This window comes from Mus caroli, unplaced genomic scaffold (genome assembly GCF_978045245.1).
Source record: "Mus caroli unplaced genomic scaffold, Mus_caroli_1 scaffold_16, whole genome shotgun sequence".
NCBI classification, from domain to species: domain Eukaryota; kingdom Metazoa; phylum Chordata; class Mammalia; order Rodentia; family Muridae; genus Mus; species Mus caroli.
In genome coordinates this window covers 52,664,838-52,683,747 of record NW_028227271.1, presented here as the reverse complement: position 1 = coordinate 52,683,747, position 18,910 = coordinate 52,664,838, and the positions used below count along the sequence as shown (strand labels likewise).

General features: G+C 43.0%; 1 long non-coding RNA gene across 1 annotated transcript; it reads left to right on the top strand.

The window, feature by feature from the left end:
* Positions 1 to 1,478: 1,478 nt before the first annotated feature.
* On the top strand, positions 1,479 to 18,710 carry LOC110311099 (uncharacterized). The gene is made up of 4 exons (XR_015045645.1): positions 1,479 to 1,566; positions 1,946 to 2,064; positions 4,993 to 5,219; positions 18,506 to 18,710. It is a non-coding gene; the product is annotated as an uncharacterized LOC110311099 (long non-coding RNA).
* The last annotated feature ends 200 nt before the right edge of the window (positions 18,711 to 18,910 follow it).

The following is an 18,910-nucleotide window of genomic DNA, read 5'->3' as shown; positions in this document are numbered from 1 at the left end:
TATAGTGTCACTTTATTAATATTTATAAAGTTTTCCATCACGCTAAAATTAAAAGAATCCATCACCCACACTACCCAGAGAGCCTTTGCTCACATTGGAACAGTGGACAGAAAGGGAAAGTACCCATTTGACCAGAATAGTAAGCGCAGAATGTTCCAGACTATGATGGGAGTTTATCACCGAATATACTCAGACTACCTTTATTTTCTTTTAACTAAAAATAAGAATGTTCAGAGTCTATTGGAGAGCCTTATAGACAGTATTTCAATAATTGTCTTAGGCCTCAGGTATCTTTATAAACTTTACCGTGAATAATGACACTAGTCACCAGGTAGCCCATATTTTGTCTTCATCTACGTTATGGACTAAACTGGGTTGCTCTTAAAATTCTTATGAGGAAGTTTTTATAAATCCCAGAACTCCAGAGGATGTCCATATTTGAAAATATAGGAAATTGTGAGGGAAGGCTTCCTTCATTGGGGGCCCTGTGTTCCATCCAACAGATGACTGTGAGCATCCACTTCTGTATTTGCCAGGCATAGCTCAGAAGAGGCAACTATATCAGGGTCCTGTCAACAAAATCATGCAAACACATTTAATCCTGGCACTCAGGAGGCAGAGGCAGGGCAGATCTCTGAGTTTGAGGCCAGCCTGGTCTATAGAGCTAGATCCAGGACTGCCAGAGTAACACAGAAAAACTCTGTCTTAAAAAGGAGGAGGAGAAAGAGGAGGAGAAGAAGAGGAAGAAAAAGAAATTGCCATTTTTTTCACCTCTGTCCTGCTAATTAAAATTTATATCTATTCCAAGTTTTTGACAACTTCAAACCCTACTACCACAAACACTTTTGCACTGATGTCTGGCGATGGGGGTAATTTTGCATTTCTATAAAGTAAATTCCCACAAACAGAATTGTTAGCTCAGTGTATAAATGCACACTTCCACCAAAAGTACTTTAAAATGCAATTTTCACATACAAATGGCCAGCAACATGAGTGTGTATGTGGGGGGGGGGCGGATAGAGAGGTGGGGATGGAGAGAGAGAGAGAGAGAGAGAGAGAGAGAGAGAGAGAGAGCTTTTTAATTTTTTTTACTAACCCAAACGCTGCCGGTGATAACTCTGAACACCTTAGAGAACTATTGACATCACAGCCTTGGGGCCAGCTTGGATTTGGGTGCTGTCATTTCCTAGCTATGTGATTCTGGCCAGGTGCCCTGATCTCTCTAGATACCAGGCTCCTCCTTATGCAAATGATAACAGGAGATGCCTCTATGTAGGTTACCTGTGTGAACGGTTGAGTTCTTGGCACAGTGTTTGTGAGATAATAAGCCACAGGGTTCCTAATGTTGCTAAAACAATGTCAATTATACCTAGTTTCTGAAGTAAGCTCCTGTGGCTTTGCTACAGCAGCTTTACAAATAAACATCCTGTTTATATATCTTTTACTCATATTTTTATCCTTCCAGAGTTTTTCTTATGTATGAGTTTTCTTCACCGAATGAAGGATACACAATGTTCATATTTCCTTTCTGTGGCTGTAGTAGACACCATGACCAAAGCAAGTCAGGTGAGTGAAAAGTGTATCCCAGCTTACAGTTTCAACTTACACTCTACCATTGAGGGGAAACCAGGGCAGGAGCTCAAGAAGGGATTGAGGCAGAAACCATGAAGGAATCCTGCTTGCTGGCTTACCCTCTGGGTGTTCTTTTATACACAAGGATGATGGTACCTCCCACAATGCACTGGGCCCTGTTGCATCCATTAACAATCAGGACAGTCCCTCACAGACATGCCCACAAGACCAACTGATATAGTAATACAGTTGAAACTCTTTGCAAGTGATTCTAGATGGCATCACATTGACAGTTATCGCTAACTAGGACAGATGGATTAACTAAAAGATCCTGGTTGGAAAACAGGGCCGTGTGGTACTGTCATCCATTCAGGTCTTCCAGCCATGACCCATGTCAGAAGCATGAGAGACAGGCTGTCACACCTGCTGCAGATGGAAGTATGAAGGAAGCAGTGCTGGAGGGAGAAGTTTGAAATTTAACTCAGCTACAAGGTATGTATAGTCCTAGCCCTTGGTGCCAGCTTGACTTTCGAATTTGACAATCTCTTTTGCAGATGTCACCATAGGACCCCTTCTGTAGACATGTGTGTTCTTACACATCGTCTCCTATGAAAGGAAACTGCCCAGTGTGAGATACTTCCCACCTCTGCTCTTTTCCACATCAAAATCCGGGTCCTAAGTTGTACTTTTTCCAGTGGAAATCCAAAACTGCAATTTAATATGGAGCTATTGTAAGTTACAGAGACTGACAGGCTTGTGCCTTTTGCTTCTACCAGAAATAGACACACATATTGGTTTCACATTGTTGAATATACTATCCACACTAAGTTAGGGACCAGGTATGAGAGATGGCTAATTTGAAGCCCGTGAATCTAAGCTTTAGAACATGAATATATAGGGATACATAGGGAAATCAGGAAACCAGACACATAAAAAGAGAACAGTATCTGACAGGCCCCAGTAAATCAGCAGGATGACTAAAGTTGAGACAGCAAAGTATGAATCTCATAGGTTCAAATCCTAAGCCAACAACTTCACCAGCTGTATGAATATAACCAGCATAATTTCTCCTTTAGGACCCAGCTTTTTCAACTATAAAATAAGAATGGTGTTATCCTACCTTGTCAAGCTGTGAGAATGCTATAAGCAATGACTAAAATGTTCCACTTGAGAATAACACAATGACACAGATCTGAAATCTCAGAACTAAAGAGTCAAAGCTTGAGGAATCTGTCATTTGAAGCCAGTCTACACAGTAAGCCCTTGGGCTCCACTGCCAAAGGTGGGTATATAGGTCAGTCAGCAGAGTGATTGCCTAATATGCATGAAGTTCTGGGTTTGAGTGCTAAGCACCATATGAACCAGGCATAAGAAACAGCTCATGGTTATCCTACCAGCACTCAGGAGCAGAAGCCAGAAGAATCAGAGTTCAAGGTCATTCATTATTGGCTATAAAGGAGTTTGAGACTAGCCTAGGCTGCCTTAACCTTATTTCAAAGGAAGGGAGGAAGGAAGGAAGGAAGGAAGGTTTAGCCTTTGCTGACACATAAAATAGTTGTACCAATTACAAAATGTCTCCAAGACTGTTTCTCAGCATCTAAATATTTTAATTTCTAAGTTTTTATTATACACCCAGATCAGGAGTTGTAAATGCCCAACAGAACATGAATGAGGATTAAGAGATTAAAATAAGACCCTCAGGAAATTCATAGTCAAACTAAGGAGCAACAGGATATAAATGTAACTACTAGCAAATAAAGACACCCCACCCCCAACTGGACTGCTAGTCACGAGTGGCCATATTAATTAACTAACTAAATACATGAATAAATAATGGAATTTGTGGTTTTGTGCATCTTGTGTCAGAGTAGAACAGGTAGGAACAGAACAGAGTCCAAGTTTCTGGGGAGAAGTTTGGGCATTGCTTGTCAGGGTCTATTTTAATGAAACTCAAATCATGTTCCACAGTTTTTGTTTCCCCTATGGCTCCAGTTCCTGGCCGTAAAGTTGCAAGAGGCAAAAGAGCATTCAACTAGAAACATGGAGTGTTTGATTTTGTGGGGAAGGGGAGAGGAGGGGGGACTTCAGTTACCATGGTTCACATAGCCATCCAGAACTTAATGCTTTAATATTACCATGTAGGGAGCTAAAGAGATGGCTCAGTAGGTATGCTTGCTACACAAGCTTGAGTGCCTAATTCAAATTCCCAGATCCCAGCTTGAGTAGATAACTTCAAAGTCCCAGATCCCTCTCTCTCTCTCTCTCTCTCTCTCTCTCTCTCTCTCTCTCTCTCTCTCTCTCTCTCTGACACACATAAATATACATTTTAATTATGTAAATTAAACTAAATTATTTTATTTATCTTCTCACTTGTGGTTGTATAGATTGACTGGAAAATTTTAACTTGGTGGCTTCATCTGCACTGAAGTACAGATACACTTCAGTGCAGATGAAGCCTCTGGCTATAGTGATCTAAAATCTTGATAGTTGTGACGCTGTCTCTCCAAGATGGCTCCTTTAATAATGAGTCTGCTCCTCCCACATCTTGGGCCTCTTATTTGGTGTCTGCTTCCTCCAAGCCACCCTACATCATTTGGGCTTTGCACCACATGGTGGTTCCCAGGCAGTCTTCCTTCCTCCACAAGGATGAAGATGGAAAGAGGGGAGGGAAGACTTGCATCTGGAAATATCAATATTATTTCTACTACAGTTATAATCAATCCATCATAACATTGATATCATTCGAGGTAAATTCCATCTCTTGATGAAAGACCACACACCTTAGATCCCACTGCCATGGTGTTTTGTGACTTAAATGACAATGAGAGCCAAAGGTACCCCTAAGATGAAGAGTTTACCATAGGCCCTCATCACTCCTAGTCAGGACCCTTCAGTAGGCACCAAAGACCAAGGTAAGGAGCTGAGTGGTTGAGCTTGCCCATATTGTGACTGAATATCACAATCAATCAACTCATTAGGATATAGCCAAAGCTATATTCTCCATTTTACCAGAGTGTACAATATTCCAGATACACAGCTACTTCTTTAGAAACCTATGATTTGAAATAAATCCCTTTCAAACTGTAAACTAACATTTGTGGGTGTTTGAGTTACCTCTTGGATGATTAAATCAGATTTAACTTATTTGTTTGCTTATTTATTTCTTCCTTTTTCCAATCTATAACTCTTGCTTTATGACTCATCCTTGACAGTGAGTTTGCTCTGTCTTCATATCAGATCCAAAAACTCACCAGCTGTGAGTAGAAAGTTTTAGAAGTTATATGATCTTAAAAACTCCCTTTCATAAATTCAGGAAAATCAATTACATACATATACACATGCACATATATCTAATATATCTCTTATATATAGTATATGTGAAAATTAATTATAAACACACATTCCCATTCTGGTTATCAGGAACTTGATTGGCCTATCAGTGGGAGTGCCTATCACAACCTCTCCTTAAGTTCTCTCAGTACCAAGACAGCCTCCAGATCCCTGTAGGAATGACCCAACCATAAAAATGTACTCGCCTGGAAGCCAGAGTATCAGCTTGCACCAGGTGAAGCAAAACCAGAACCTGCAAGCCTCATGAACTTGGAAACCTACCAAATCACTTCACTCGATCAACCCAGTACTTGTAGGTATGTAAAATGTAAATATTTCGTTTTATAGTTTATATGGGGTGTTTTATAGAGCAGAGAAATCAGAGCGCCCTTTCTGTGGCACTGCAACTTCACCATGCTTTAATATGGCTCAGCTGGTCTCTCTCAGGTTCCCCTTATCAGGGGGGACAGGGGTGGCTGGACATGCACGAGAGCCTCTGACATTCCTAATGGAAAATCCTGGAGAGCACTGGGTTGGGAGAGGGACTGTGGAAGTGGAAAGTTCAGGCTTGAGAGCTCCCTCCCAGGGGAACCTAAAAACCTCAGTTTGTGAAGTTTACATAAAATGTAGGGTAGGAGGGATAGGGCTATATGAATAGCTAGAAAGCACAAAGACCCAGGTTTGATGTCCAGTAATGCACACAAGTGTACACACACACACACACACACACACACACACACACATTTAATTTCCAAGTTCTAGTACTGTATTCCTACAAACCCAGTGTTCAGGGCTGACGCAGGAGAATCACCAACTTAAGTATTTCAGGTGGCTACAAAACACCCAGAATGAATACTGAAGACAGGAACTACATAAGTGCCTAAGGGGACAGTGTTACTATACTAGAAGGAACACTACCCAAGATTTATTTATCTCTTGCTAAGGGAACTCCTGCTCTCTGTGGGCTGTACTGACTTACCCAGCATAGAGGCTCCATGAGATCCTCCATCAGTATCCTGCACTCCTGTGACACTCTGACAGTGTCAGCTCACACAGCCTTCACTATAAGCCAATGAGAGAAGCTGTTATTGTCATCCCTTGAAGAGGAAACTGAAGCACAAGAGAGATGAAACCACACACCCAAATCCTTAGAGGCCATTGAGTGACCATGTCGGACTCAGGAGCCAACATTTAATCTCATCCTAACCACTTCACAGACAAGGAAGCCAAATGCCCCATGTTCATAAATCTAAATGAGAATCTATGTCACAAGAGTTCATCTCCAGAGCCCAAACTTTGTTGTTATTGAAGAATGGACAGCAGAGCCAGCCAGCTGTCTTTCACCTTGAGTTTTATGGCCTCCTTTCTGGTCACCCTGGTAGTACCAAGAACATGACCCCAAAAGAACAGCTTCAACAATGGTGAAACAGAAAATTGTCTTCATATATGATTACATAAACATCCCAAAACAGGATGCTTCTTATGTATAACAGTGCATTCTCTCTCAACCTATAGCTTGGTCTCCTATAAAATGATCTGTAGCCCTATAAGCACATTTAAAATTCCTTTACCAGACTTTTTTTTAGAAGAAGGGAGAAAAATAAGGGTTGGGGCTGGGCGGTGGGGGAGGGGGGGAGCAGGCAGTGGGAGAAAGAAATGGAAGCCAGCCTCATACCTAGCAGAACAGCCAGACTGAGCCTAAGCTATATTCTGCTTGGAGTCAAATCTCAAGATCTAAACAGATTTAGTGAACTAGCTAGTGGAGCTGACAAAGACACATTTGCAAAAGGGATGGGAGGCCTCCTGGAAAAGCTCTCGCCCTAAGGGGAAAGAGGGTCATCAGACAAGCTTGGCCAGGTGACAAAGCCTTAGTCACAGGAAAACAGATGTGCTGTTGGTGTATCACTGTGTTCTATCATCTACATGATCCTGTGCCTGGGAGGGAGGCTGTTTGATGAAAGAAGAGACTAATCCAGAGGGTTCTTATCATTGTTAATGGGTTTAAGTGGGAACAGGTGGGTTCGAGACGAGGCGGGCTTTCTGCAGTGACATCCTAGATGTCCCACAACGCTAGCTTATCTTGCTTTCGGACAAGAGAAGAGAAAGCACTGGTGCTGAGAGGACCTGGGGAGCATGTGACAGTTCTTGAATGGCATGAGTGTGAGCACACAGCAAGGGCACTTGAAAGTCATTCCTGGGGTGCAGCCCTTGAGAACAGACTGTGTGCCTGAGTAACAGGCTAAGATAGGAGAGCATAGGGAAGAAGACAAAGACAATATCACAAAGATCCTCTCCTCCCTGCCATAATCCATCTCTTAATTGAGAAACGGGGCTAATTCCCATTGAAATTCCGATACTCCCTTTGAAATATACTCTGATTCATTCAACAAGCACTTACTGAGCAACTGCTGCATGCCCATCATAAGCAAAGGAAAGAAACTGTTGGCCTGTCAGCTCTTCCTGCAAACTACACTCACATCTGCTCACTGCATCTTCACCCACTCTTCCTTATTCCCTAGCTCTTTCCTTCACATGCCATTCTGACTGCTTACAACACTTAATTCAACCTGCCCAGGGCTGGCTTAACCTCCCTTTAGAAATCAGTCTCTTGGACTTTCTGGCCACCCTACTCAATGGCTACCACGAGTTTTATGTTCCACTTTTCTATGTAGAAATGTACTTTATCTAAGCTGTTTCTGATTTATCCCTGTCATCAGCACAGAGCCTGGCACACAGTAAGAAATTATCAATATTTACAGTATGGAAGTTATTAAATTATTGAATGATCTTCATGTTATAGAGGGAAAGCTATACACAGTACTAAATACACAGTAATACACAATAATACACAGTAGTGTATTAACGAACTCTGAATTCAACCCCAGTCATGCCAATGACTTGTTAGGAATCAATTTCTCCTTATCAAGCCACCTGAAGGACCATATTTTGAGATGTAAAAGAGACACACATCGGGGGCTGGTGAGATGGCTCAGCAGTTAAGAGCGCCGACTGCTCTTCCGAAGGTCCTGAGTTCAAATCCCAGCAACCACATGGTGGCTCACAACCATCTGTAATGAGATCTGACACCCTCTTCTGGTGCATCTGAAGACAGCTACAGTGTACTTACATATAATAATAAATCTTTGGACCAGAGCGAGTGGGGTTGACAGGAGCGGGCAGAAGTCCTAAAAATTCAATTCCCAACAACCACATGAAGGCTTACAACCATCTGTACAACCTCGGTGTACTCACATACATAAAATAAATAAGTAAATCTTTTTTTTTTAAAAAGTCCATTAAAGGTGTTGTACAGACATGGAATGTGGCATAATTAATGTGACCAGTGAATAGGAAAAGCTTTGATAAGCTGTATCTGGATTGAATGTCAGATCATAATAAGGAGTGGGGAAGTCAGAGCTCAGATCATTGTCACATAGATGTGAAATGACATGCTGGGGTTCCCAATCTTGTCCCTGTCAGCCAGGATTGCACATTTGAAACAAGCTAGCTTCATATTGCTATGACCAAAATACTTGACAGAAACCACTTAAGGAAAGAGAGGTTTATTTGGGCTCATGGATTCAGAGGGATTTCATCCCATCATAACACGGCAGGCACACAGGGGGTGAATTTACCTCTGGAGGTTGTGGCATGAGCTGCCAACTTATTTATACCACAGAGGTCAGGAACCAGAACCAAGGAAGGCTTCCCCCTTCCAAGGCCTACCCACAGTGACATTCCACCAGCCACCTCCTCAAGGTTCCACAGTCCTAAACATAGTAACCCAAACTGAGGGCCAGGGGTGGGGAAAGAAGAGCAGAATCAGATTAAAAACTAACAGGACAGCTGAATCAAGAGTCTCCATTTATACATTCAACAATAGTGAGTGACTCTGGGCGAAACAAATTACAGTGCCTGTATTCTTCAAGAAAATGGACAAAGTATTGAAAGCTAATCCGAGCCCACATCATGGAAGACCACACTGAAGAAAAGTGTGGGTATAGGCTCCCAACATCTGGATCTGTGAGTGTAGCCAGCCAGCACATCTGCTGTCTTTACTTGCCTGAGGGGTTCAGCAAACATCATCTTGCCCAGTCCAAAGGGGCAAGATAGTCCTCCCAGATAGTCCAGGAATTGCATAGAACTTTATTGTTTTATACTATCCAGTTCTGTGGCAGGTTATTGAAAGTAGAATGTTTAATGACCAGTAAAGTGCAGCTCCACCTTGGGAGTGAACAAAAAAAGAAAAGAAAAGAAAAAGAAAAAAAGACATGAAAAAGAAACGACGCTGATCTTCATAGATGCCCAACCAGAGTTGGGCCTGGGTGAATATGAGAAGTGACAGAGGCTCCAAACTGCAACGGAAGGACAAGGAGGTTATCTCAGGTCCGGGGTGGGAGAAGCTGGTGGAAGAGAATAGCAGTCTAAGTGCAGACAAACAGATACAACCTCATCAGAAAGTCTAGCCTAGTAGTTCTTCCCCTTCCCAATGCTGTGACCCTTTAATACAGCCCATCACATTGTGGTGACCCCCAAACACAACATTGTACTGTTGTTACTTCATAACTGTAATTTCACTACTGTTATGAATCATAATGTAAATACCTGATGTGTAGGATATCTGATGTGCCACCCCAAAGGAGTCATGACCCATAGGCTGAGAACCACTGGACTAGAGTAGGAAACTTCTGTGTAGTAAGAACATCCGTCACAGTTAGCTATTGGATGTATCACAGGGGCCTGAATGGAGGAGCTAGAGAAAGTACCCAAGGAACTAAAGGGGTCTGCAACCCTATAGGTGGAACAACAATATGAACTAACCAGTACTCCCCGGAGCTCGTGTCTCTAGCTGCATATGTATCAGAAGATGGCCTAGTCGGCCATCATTGGGAAGAGAGGCCCCTTGGTCTCACAAACTTTATATGCCTCAGTACGGAGGAACTCCAGGGCCAAGAAGTGGGAGTGGGTGGGTAGGGGAGTGTGTCGGGGAGTGTCTGGGGGACTTTTGGGATAGCATTTGAAATGTAAATGAAGAAAATACCTAATAAAAAATAAGGAAATAAAAGCCAAGGAAATAGGATAATCAGGAGTGATCTAGAATTCTTAGCTAGAATGGTTCTTGCTTACTGCTCCATCCCCTCCTGGCACCAGACTGCCCTTCTCGGTGACCTTCAGGTGGGCTGAGCATTAACCTCATTTCCTTCTAGAAGCCTTCTGTCATCCACTGTATTGTGCCTCCCCAAATTCATAGTTGAATCACTGGTCTCTAATGTGATGGGATTTTAAGGCAGAGTCTTTGGGAGGTAATTACTAGGAGGTGATACCAGGAGGGTGGGGCCCAGGAGGGATTAGTACCCTTAGAAGAAATGAGTTGGCCCGGAGTTCTTTCAAGCAGGAGAGTGGAGCACAACCCCGGCTGGCAGCAGCTCTGTAGCACCTCACCTGTGCAGCAAAGTAGATCTGACCCTAGAGGGGAGGTCTCAGGTGAGCAGGCCCCAGGGGTGTGAGCTCAAGAGAGCTGTCCCCACCCCTCACCTGCTGCAGCATTTGGGCCCTGCACCTGGGCAACAGAGCTGGCACAGGTGAGCCAGCCCTGAGGGTGTGATCTTGGAAAAGCTGGCCCCGCCCTTTGCCAGCTGCTGTGCTTGTGTGAACTAGCAGGAACAGTGCTAGAGAGCTTGCCCCACACCAGTGGCAGGGTGGTTGCAAGAGAGTTGGTGGGCTGACCAACTCAGCTACCACCCAGGCACAGATCCAGACTATAAGTTGGCACACCCCAACATCTACCTCATTTAAATGAACTGATAGAGCACTTGAACGGAACAGGCTTTGAAGATCCAAAGCGGCAGGATCTCCATGACACAGGGCAACAATGAGATATCCAAGAGGAGTCCCAGTGAGAAGTCAGCATTGATAGTGTAGCAGGAGCCAGAGACCTCGAACTAGACCAGTGACTGGTTGCAATGAACATTTGCAAGCAAAGATGTTTGGACAAAAGGGTATACAGTGTGACATACTGCAGCTTCCACGGGGAGATGTGTTTGTTTGTTTCTGTTTCTTTTGTTTTGCTTGGGGTAGGGGAGGTTGCAAGGGTGAAGGGCAGATAGGAGTGGATGGGGAGATGGGTAGGATTAGGATGCATGATTCACAAGGAATAAAAAATTGAAAGAGAAGGAAGAAGGAAGGAAGGAAAGAGGGAGGGAAGGAAGAAGGTAGGAGGGAGGGAGGGAGGGAGGAAGGAAGGAAGGAAGGAAGGAAGGAAGGAAGGAAGGAAGGAAGGAAGGAAGGAAGGGAAGGAAAAGGGGCCAGAGGACCATATGAAGACATGATAAGAATCATCCGAAAGCCATAATTGGAGTCCTCAGCAGGAACTGAATCTTCTGGCAGATTGCTCTAGTGCTTCTAGCTATTTGTTGGTTACAACTGGAACTGTGATAGACTACCTGTTTCTTAAGCTCCCGTTTCATGGCATTTTGTCACATTTATTAACATATCAGTAATAGGTGTCCTCCTTCGACAACACTTCCCACATGTTACAAATATACCCTTCTGACTGTGTCTCCCACCAGCTCATGAATTTATGAGGACCAAGATTGTGCCTAGCCTCACCTCAGGCACAGTGGCACTCAGTTCTCCAAATGTGTCATTCCATGCGGCAGCCCAAAGACTGCAAGAAAATAAATCACTAGCTAACTCTGGACATAGTGTTGGAAATAGCTCACAACTTTTTGCAAAGTTTGCTGTTTCTCTGTTATTTCAATAGAAAGAATTGATTTGAAAGCATCTCGTAATTTGCTGTCTGTAAAGATGGCTTATAGCCTGCAAATGAAACCAACTCATTAGTAGATTATTCTGTGTGAGAATCCAGAACAACTGGATCTCTAAGCCTTCCAGGTGGCTCTGTTTTCCTAAATACTTGAGTGAGTCATTTATGGATGCAAAACTCCCATCATCTTTGCAGTATCCTGGAATATCTGTTGACCTCTTCATCAAACTCATCAGTTCTTCTCTCTGTTTAACTGATAAACTGAGAGTCAGTCAAGCTAAGGACTTGATCAAGGTCATCTGTTTGCAAGAGAGAGAAAGGCTAGCACACAACTATTCTATATGAGTCCAGGATTCGCTGGAAAGAATGCATGCAGAATTCAGAAGCCCTTGATCTAGGTTATAGAACATGTGTCTCCCATTTGAAATCAAATTCACTCAAATATTATTTTACATAAGAAAAGAAAGGACAGTAGAGAAGGTCCAGGATTTATTACCAGCAATTCTCTACCTTTAAGTGTGACCCAAAGTGCCAACTGCTCTTCTCTAACATCTTCTAACAGAAGCGCAATGCACTTCTGCTGGACCAAGAATCTGTCATCATACTTTACATGTTGTGTCTTCTGGAACTATAAATTGCCAAGCTCATCTGCAGTGTTCCTCTCAACAGCATCCCAAGGGCACTTGCTCCATAGTATCTCATCTGTGGAATTACATGAAGATCCCAGTTACTTATCTGCAGACATAGATGCCACCTTGATTGGCAGGTAAAAACTTGGGATAAGATAAGAAGAAATAAAATGTCCTATTTGGGGCCGGGCGGTGGTGGCGCACGCCTTTAGTCCCAGCACTCGGGAGGCAGAGGCAGGCGGATTTCTGAGTTCGAGGCCAGCCTGGTCTACAAAGTGAGTTCCAGGACAGCCAGGGCTATACAGAGAAACCCTGTCTCGAAAAACCGAAAAAAAAAAAAAATGTCCTATTTGATCTGCAATACCAAACCAAAGGGTGATCCTTTCTCTCTTTATAGGTAGAAACCTAGTCATTAAGTTGGTCTCCACCTGTGGATCACATATCCGATATCCTGAGTGTCAGATATATACATTACAATTCATAACAATAGCAAAATTATAGTTATGAAGTAGCAACAAAATAATTTTATGGTTAGGGGTCACTGTAGCATGAGGAACTTCACTAAAGGGTCATAGCTTTAGGAAGGTTGAGAACCACTGGCTTAGTGCCGGAGCTAACCACACCTTCAGGAGACAGCAGCTGGCCCCCAGAGACCTCTGGTGGCATCGAGGGTCCCCATAATCCATCTTCATGAGTTGGTGAGTTCATTGCCAATTATTCCATCAGGTAAGATGAGGAGGCTTCCTCTTAGCCAAATACACCACTCTTCCCTTAACTGGTTCCCTTACTTCTCACAGTAAGTCCTGGGATGCAGTTGTCAAGTACCGAAACTCAGCTATAGGAGACACTTATGTTGTGTGGCTGAGTCCACAGGTAGAAATATTGGAGACCTGTGGGCCAGGTTTCTCAACTGTGAACAAGCTTGAGAAGCAGAGCAGAGACATGACCAGCAAGGGTAGGAAACAAAAGGGCAGTAAATGGTGAAGAAAGCCATCTGCGACACACAGCAGCACAATGCCTAGCATTGCCACCATGGCTGCCTGTGAACTGTTAAGTGTAGGTCCACCCAGCTCTGTTCCAGCCTCCCTTCTTTGTTCATAACCAAAACTCACTGGTGATCTTATATGGGGAGAAGGGCACCAGCAGCTTCTTATCCCTGCTCAATGGCCTCAGTGTCTGTGACTCCTGAATTCATGCTCTAGCCCTGACTTCCTCTGTGTTGGAGAGTTATTCAATGGCAGCATCTCTGCTTACATCTCTTGGAGACAGAAAGACAGTTCCAAACTCAGTGTTTCCAGGTGGAAGATCAGGATTTCCTGTTCTGCTTCCAAAAGTCTGTCTCTCTTCAATCCCAGTAAAAGGAATCCCAATGCACACATCCAATTTTTCTCACTGCCCGCCCCCCCCCCCCCCGTCTTTTCATGCACGTATCCAATTTGTCTTTTTGACCCATCAGCACATTCTCCAATGTACATCATGAGCTGGGTAATTTATGTCCATCTCTCTGGTTACTCTCCTAATCCTGACCACTATTATATCTCCCTAGACTGTAATAAACAAGTTGAATTGGTCTCCCTGCTCCCATTCCTTCCTTCCCGTGATCCGTTTTCCACCAAGCAGCCAGGCTGATATCTTAAAACAAAACTCATCCTCAAGTCCTCCCTCTCATTCTCCCTCACCCTCTTCCTCCCCCAGTACCCTGAAGGTGCTCGCACGCGCGCACACACACACACACACACACACACACACACACACACAAACCACAAAAGCTTCTCACAGCACTCAGAAATCTGTCTTTGTATCATCTAAGCACCAGTATCTCACTCAGGCATATTGGTCTCCTTTCCAACTCTTTGGGTTTTTTTCTTTTGTTTTTTGTTTTATTGTTATTCCCTCTACCAAGACTATTGATACCAGCTCTCTCTAGCCCTTCAGAGTCTTCATTTGTTTTAGTTTGGAAACTATAGCTACTTTTTACGATCTATAGGTTATTGATTTAACATGTGTTAGGTTTATTGTTGTTCATTTAAAATTAAAAAACTAAATTTCTAATATGGTAAAAATGATGGTTATAGTTCAAATAAACAATAGCTTCTTGGATTTCTTGGTATTCGTTTTTGCTTTTTGGAGGACAGAAAGCATGGAATGCATAGTAAAAGGGACTTCAGTTATTACTAAGTCTTCTCCAGTCTTAAAGGTCTTGATATAAATGTTATCTGCTCAGAAAGGTGCTCCCTGGCCACCTTGATGACAATGAAATCCTGAATCATCCTTCATCCTTAGACTTGGTTCCTTCACGGAACTTCATCACAGTCTGGCATGATACTATTCTCAGGGTGTAGAAAGGACTGGGCTAAGAGTGTACTAGCTGCTCAACAAATAACTTAAGTAAATGCATACACTAGTCTAAACTAGTCTACTAATGACCCCAGTAGTCATCCCTCTTAAAAAAGAAGTAAGCTTGAGAGAGAGATCCAAGCAACTCTGAGAACAGTAGAGAAACATTTACAGGCTCTGATGTCTTCGGTTATTACATTTGATAAGTGCATGCAGTATAAAAACTCTTATCTAGCAAATATCATGAAAGGGTTGGCAAGTATGCATTGTTGAGAGGAATTCGCCACCAGACTGAGTTGGGAGACAGTATATTTGTTTCTACTATAACAAATTACTATAAGCTTGAAGATTAAAAATAAAACGTGATTTTGTTATTTGGGAATTCTGCAGACCAAAAGTTTGGACATGGGTCTTATGAACTAAACCCAAGGTATCCACAAGGCTAACTATGTTCTTTGCAGACAGTTTGTAAGGAACAGTTGTCTTCTTGTCTTCATTCAGCTTGCCCAGGCCTCCTGAGCATCACTTGCCTCAACCATCTTGCCTCTCCGAAGTTCACATTTCATCTCTCATCATCCCATCTCTTGTCTGACTTTGACTTGATCTCCCTCTTATAAAAAACTTGGGAATTACCATGGGTCCATCCGTATAATCAAGGATCATCTTGCCATCTCACAGTCCTTAGTCACATAGCAAAGTCCCTTTTACTATGCATTCAATGCTTTCTGTCCTCCAAAAAGCAAAAAACTAATACCAAGAAATCCAAGAAGCTATTGTTTATTTGAACTATAACCATCATTTTTACCATATTAGAAATTTATTTTTTTAATTTTAAATGAACAACAATAAACCTAACACATGTTAAATCAATAACCTATAGATCGTGAAAAGTAGCTATAGCTTCCAAACTAAAATAAATGAATAGCATAAAAGAGTAGCATTGTTTTACGTCTTTGCCAGCCTCTGAAATGTCTGGCTAGACAGCAGACAGCTAGATTTTCATCAGGCTCTGCATTTAATCTGCTCTGGTATCACACTTCATATAACAGTCAGAAAAACCCATTTTAAACCCACGAGAGAATGAGACCCTATGAATCTCAGAAAAGGTCTCTCGGGTGCCACAAATGGTCTGCAATTTAACCTCGTGCACAGTGCTGCTTTCCTGCGAGCACTCCAATCTTTAACTGGTGAACTTCTGTTTTTTCCCTTAGAACTGTAGTACGGCTTCCTCCAGCCAGCACTGCCTGAGCTCTACAGCCGAGTTAGACGCTCGTCCGGGGGCCTCTGCAAAGGCATGCTCTTTTTCACTCCCCTCACCCTGACTGGCCTGTTTCACTGGATTTCATTTTCTGCTTAACCATCCAAAAAGCTCACTTCCCTGTGAGCTACTTTGGAGTGAGAACAAGGTTCTAAGCATCTTTCTGGACTTACATCTGTCACTCCATCCAACCCTTCTTCCCTGTCTCCTACAGTTGGAATCAGACCTGTGTCACACTCTGCCAACCACTTCAAGATACTGCAGTTCTGTCTTGCTTTTCCCTGACACAGGCATTGCCCCTATGGATGACCTTGCGTGTGCTGTTCTGTTTTGCTGTCTACCTTTTAGGGATTGTGTATGAAAACAGACATCACCTGGTATCTTAATCAAGAAATAACGTAACTCTGATAAACCAGAACCCAAGTAATTATGCAACATCTGTCCCTTTCTAGTTTTTCAACTTATTCCTAAAATTTGATTCTCTTAAGTTTGTGAATGAATTGTCTGATCTCTAACTTCTCTAACCGTTTCTACATCTTGGACTGTATAGCTCCTATGTTATAGGATAACCAACCTCCTGGAAAACCCTTTACCCATGCCTGGATACCTCAGGCGAGGAATCACGTTCTCGGGTATTCTTTTTGTTTGAGAGAAAGCTAAGAAATAGCCAAGCTCTTAGCAGGGAGTTAACCATAACCTGTGACTACCAGGGAAATGAGAGCGAGGGAGACATATCTAAGTTGCTCAACTTAGTCTCAAGGACAGGGCAAACCTTGCAAGCCACAATGAAGATATTCTACCATCTCCAGGAAGAAATGTGGAATGTCTCACCTCTTAAGCCTCTACATCTCTGCTTCAGACTCCCCTTAGGCCTTCAGTACACAGAACATTCACTTCACAAAGACCTCAGTGTCTGATAACCTGTCAAGTCAAAACCACCGCTAAACCAGTGAAAGGCCTCATTATGTGGGTATAGCAAGATAATGTGAGAGAGAAAACCCAAATTAACAGTATCTTGAAACCTCTAGATTCTATTTTCTCATAGTGAATAAATTAGCTGTATAGACAGATTTATCTTGAGACTATCCCAAAGTCATTCATGAGTCACATTCCATCTGCCCTTCCATTCTATTCTCTGGCCCAAGATGGCTGCTAGAGCTCCTGCTGCCATAGCTGTGCTGCAGGCTATAGGGTGAAGAAAAGGGGCCACCTCCTCCCCTAGAGCATGCTGCCTACATTCTCTACCAATGCTTCTACATCTCTCTGTTTTGTTACCCATAATAGAGCCTTAGGATTACTACAAGAAGGCTGGAGAACGGAATCACAATTGATAACAATGTACTCAGCTGAAAAAAAAAAAATTCAGGGTTCTTATTGCCATGAGAGAAAAAGAGCAGGATATTTGGAGAACTGGCACTTTCCACCACAGATACTTAAGTGGAAAACCATACCTGAGTGAGTGAAAGAGAGAAGGCTCCCAGGTTCTTCACAGCAGTGAAGCAGGCATAGAAATGATCCCTCATCCGCCATGCACAGAATCAGTTTTACCATTATAAGAAAAAAGAATTACCAATATTTTTCTCTCTCTAAAAACATATATGCTGTGCAATATATGTGGCTAACTCAGGTCTCATTTTATATGATGCTATGACTCAGGCAGTTTTAACGTTTTTCTCTGGGAATCATGACGTAAGGAGCACTGCAAGCACACCCTGCTCCTCTCTATACCTTCACTACTACTCCTACGACCTGCTGCCATGTGTAAAAGGCTGAGTCATTTAGACTCTCTGGTCCTCTCTGTTCTTCACGTGCAAATGCCTGTGTAACTCCTACAGCCTGGACTGTAGTGACGATTAACAAGAACATTTGTGAAACACCCACTGCTAAGTCCTTTTTGTGACAAGTGTTCTCTGAAGCCTGCCTACTATTGTTTCTGGTCTCCACTATAGTTAGATATACCATAGGAACTGAATTAGAGTACGTGCAACCTTATTGTGTCCTTGTAAACTGAGAAAGCCGTTGTGATGAGAAGACATCTTGAATGGGACATCTGTATTGAACCCCTCCCCCTCAAGACTTGGGGATAATTGAGGAAGAGGGGGTCAGAGAGGTTGTAAGAGTGAAAAGTCGTAGGTGTCTGGAGTGAAATGTTATTTGCTGGACATGACAGGGCTATTGCATGCATGAACTCACAGTGGCTGTGACTGTGTGTCCAAGATCAAGCCAGGCAAAATCCCAGCGTAGGTAAGAAAGGTATCCATCAAGTCCTAACCGGAGCAGAGATGCTATTGGCAACGATGGCTCCTGAGGGAGGGAGAATACGTTCTCTTCAGGGATGCAACCTCTAGAAAGCTACTGAAGCTCCAGATGCAGCATAAGAGGACTCTGTAGATTTGGGGACCTGGAGGTGGGTGAGGTGCTGAATGGAGGGAGGGAGAGTGATAGCATATGTCATTTCGAGGGAAAGTTGGGGAGATAAGAAAAATGGGGTGGGGTAAGGTATGCGGTGGCTCTGGTCAAAATATATTATGTGCATGTATGAAATTCTCAATAAAAATTTATAATACATACAAAAAAAGAAAGAAAGACCATTCAAACCTCTTCCTCCTACAGGTGTCAAGAGTTCCAATTAAGGGTCCAGCCCAACCACCAACCTGGCAGCAAGAAAGAAGGGTCCTTTGTAAGAATGTACAGCTGGCCTTGTCACTAGCAGAATCAATGATCCTGACATTTGCCAAGCCCAGGACACTGAATTACAATAGAGTCAATGGAAAGAGGCATGTATGAAAGACATGGATGCTTCTTAAAAACTGTGACATTTCAAGCACCCAATAAACATACAGTAATGAATCAAAGAACAGCATCTTGTAGCCCCCAGAACCCTGCAAGGTACAAAGGGCTTTCCAGAGCAGGCCATGAGAGTGGATATGGTTCACCAGGGCCCAGCATTCGCCCTTCCTCTGCTGTAGGCTTTGTCATCTTGCTGCTGCAGACCACATGGGAGATCTAAAAGCCAGA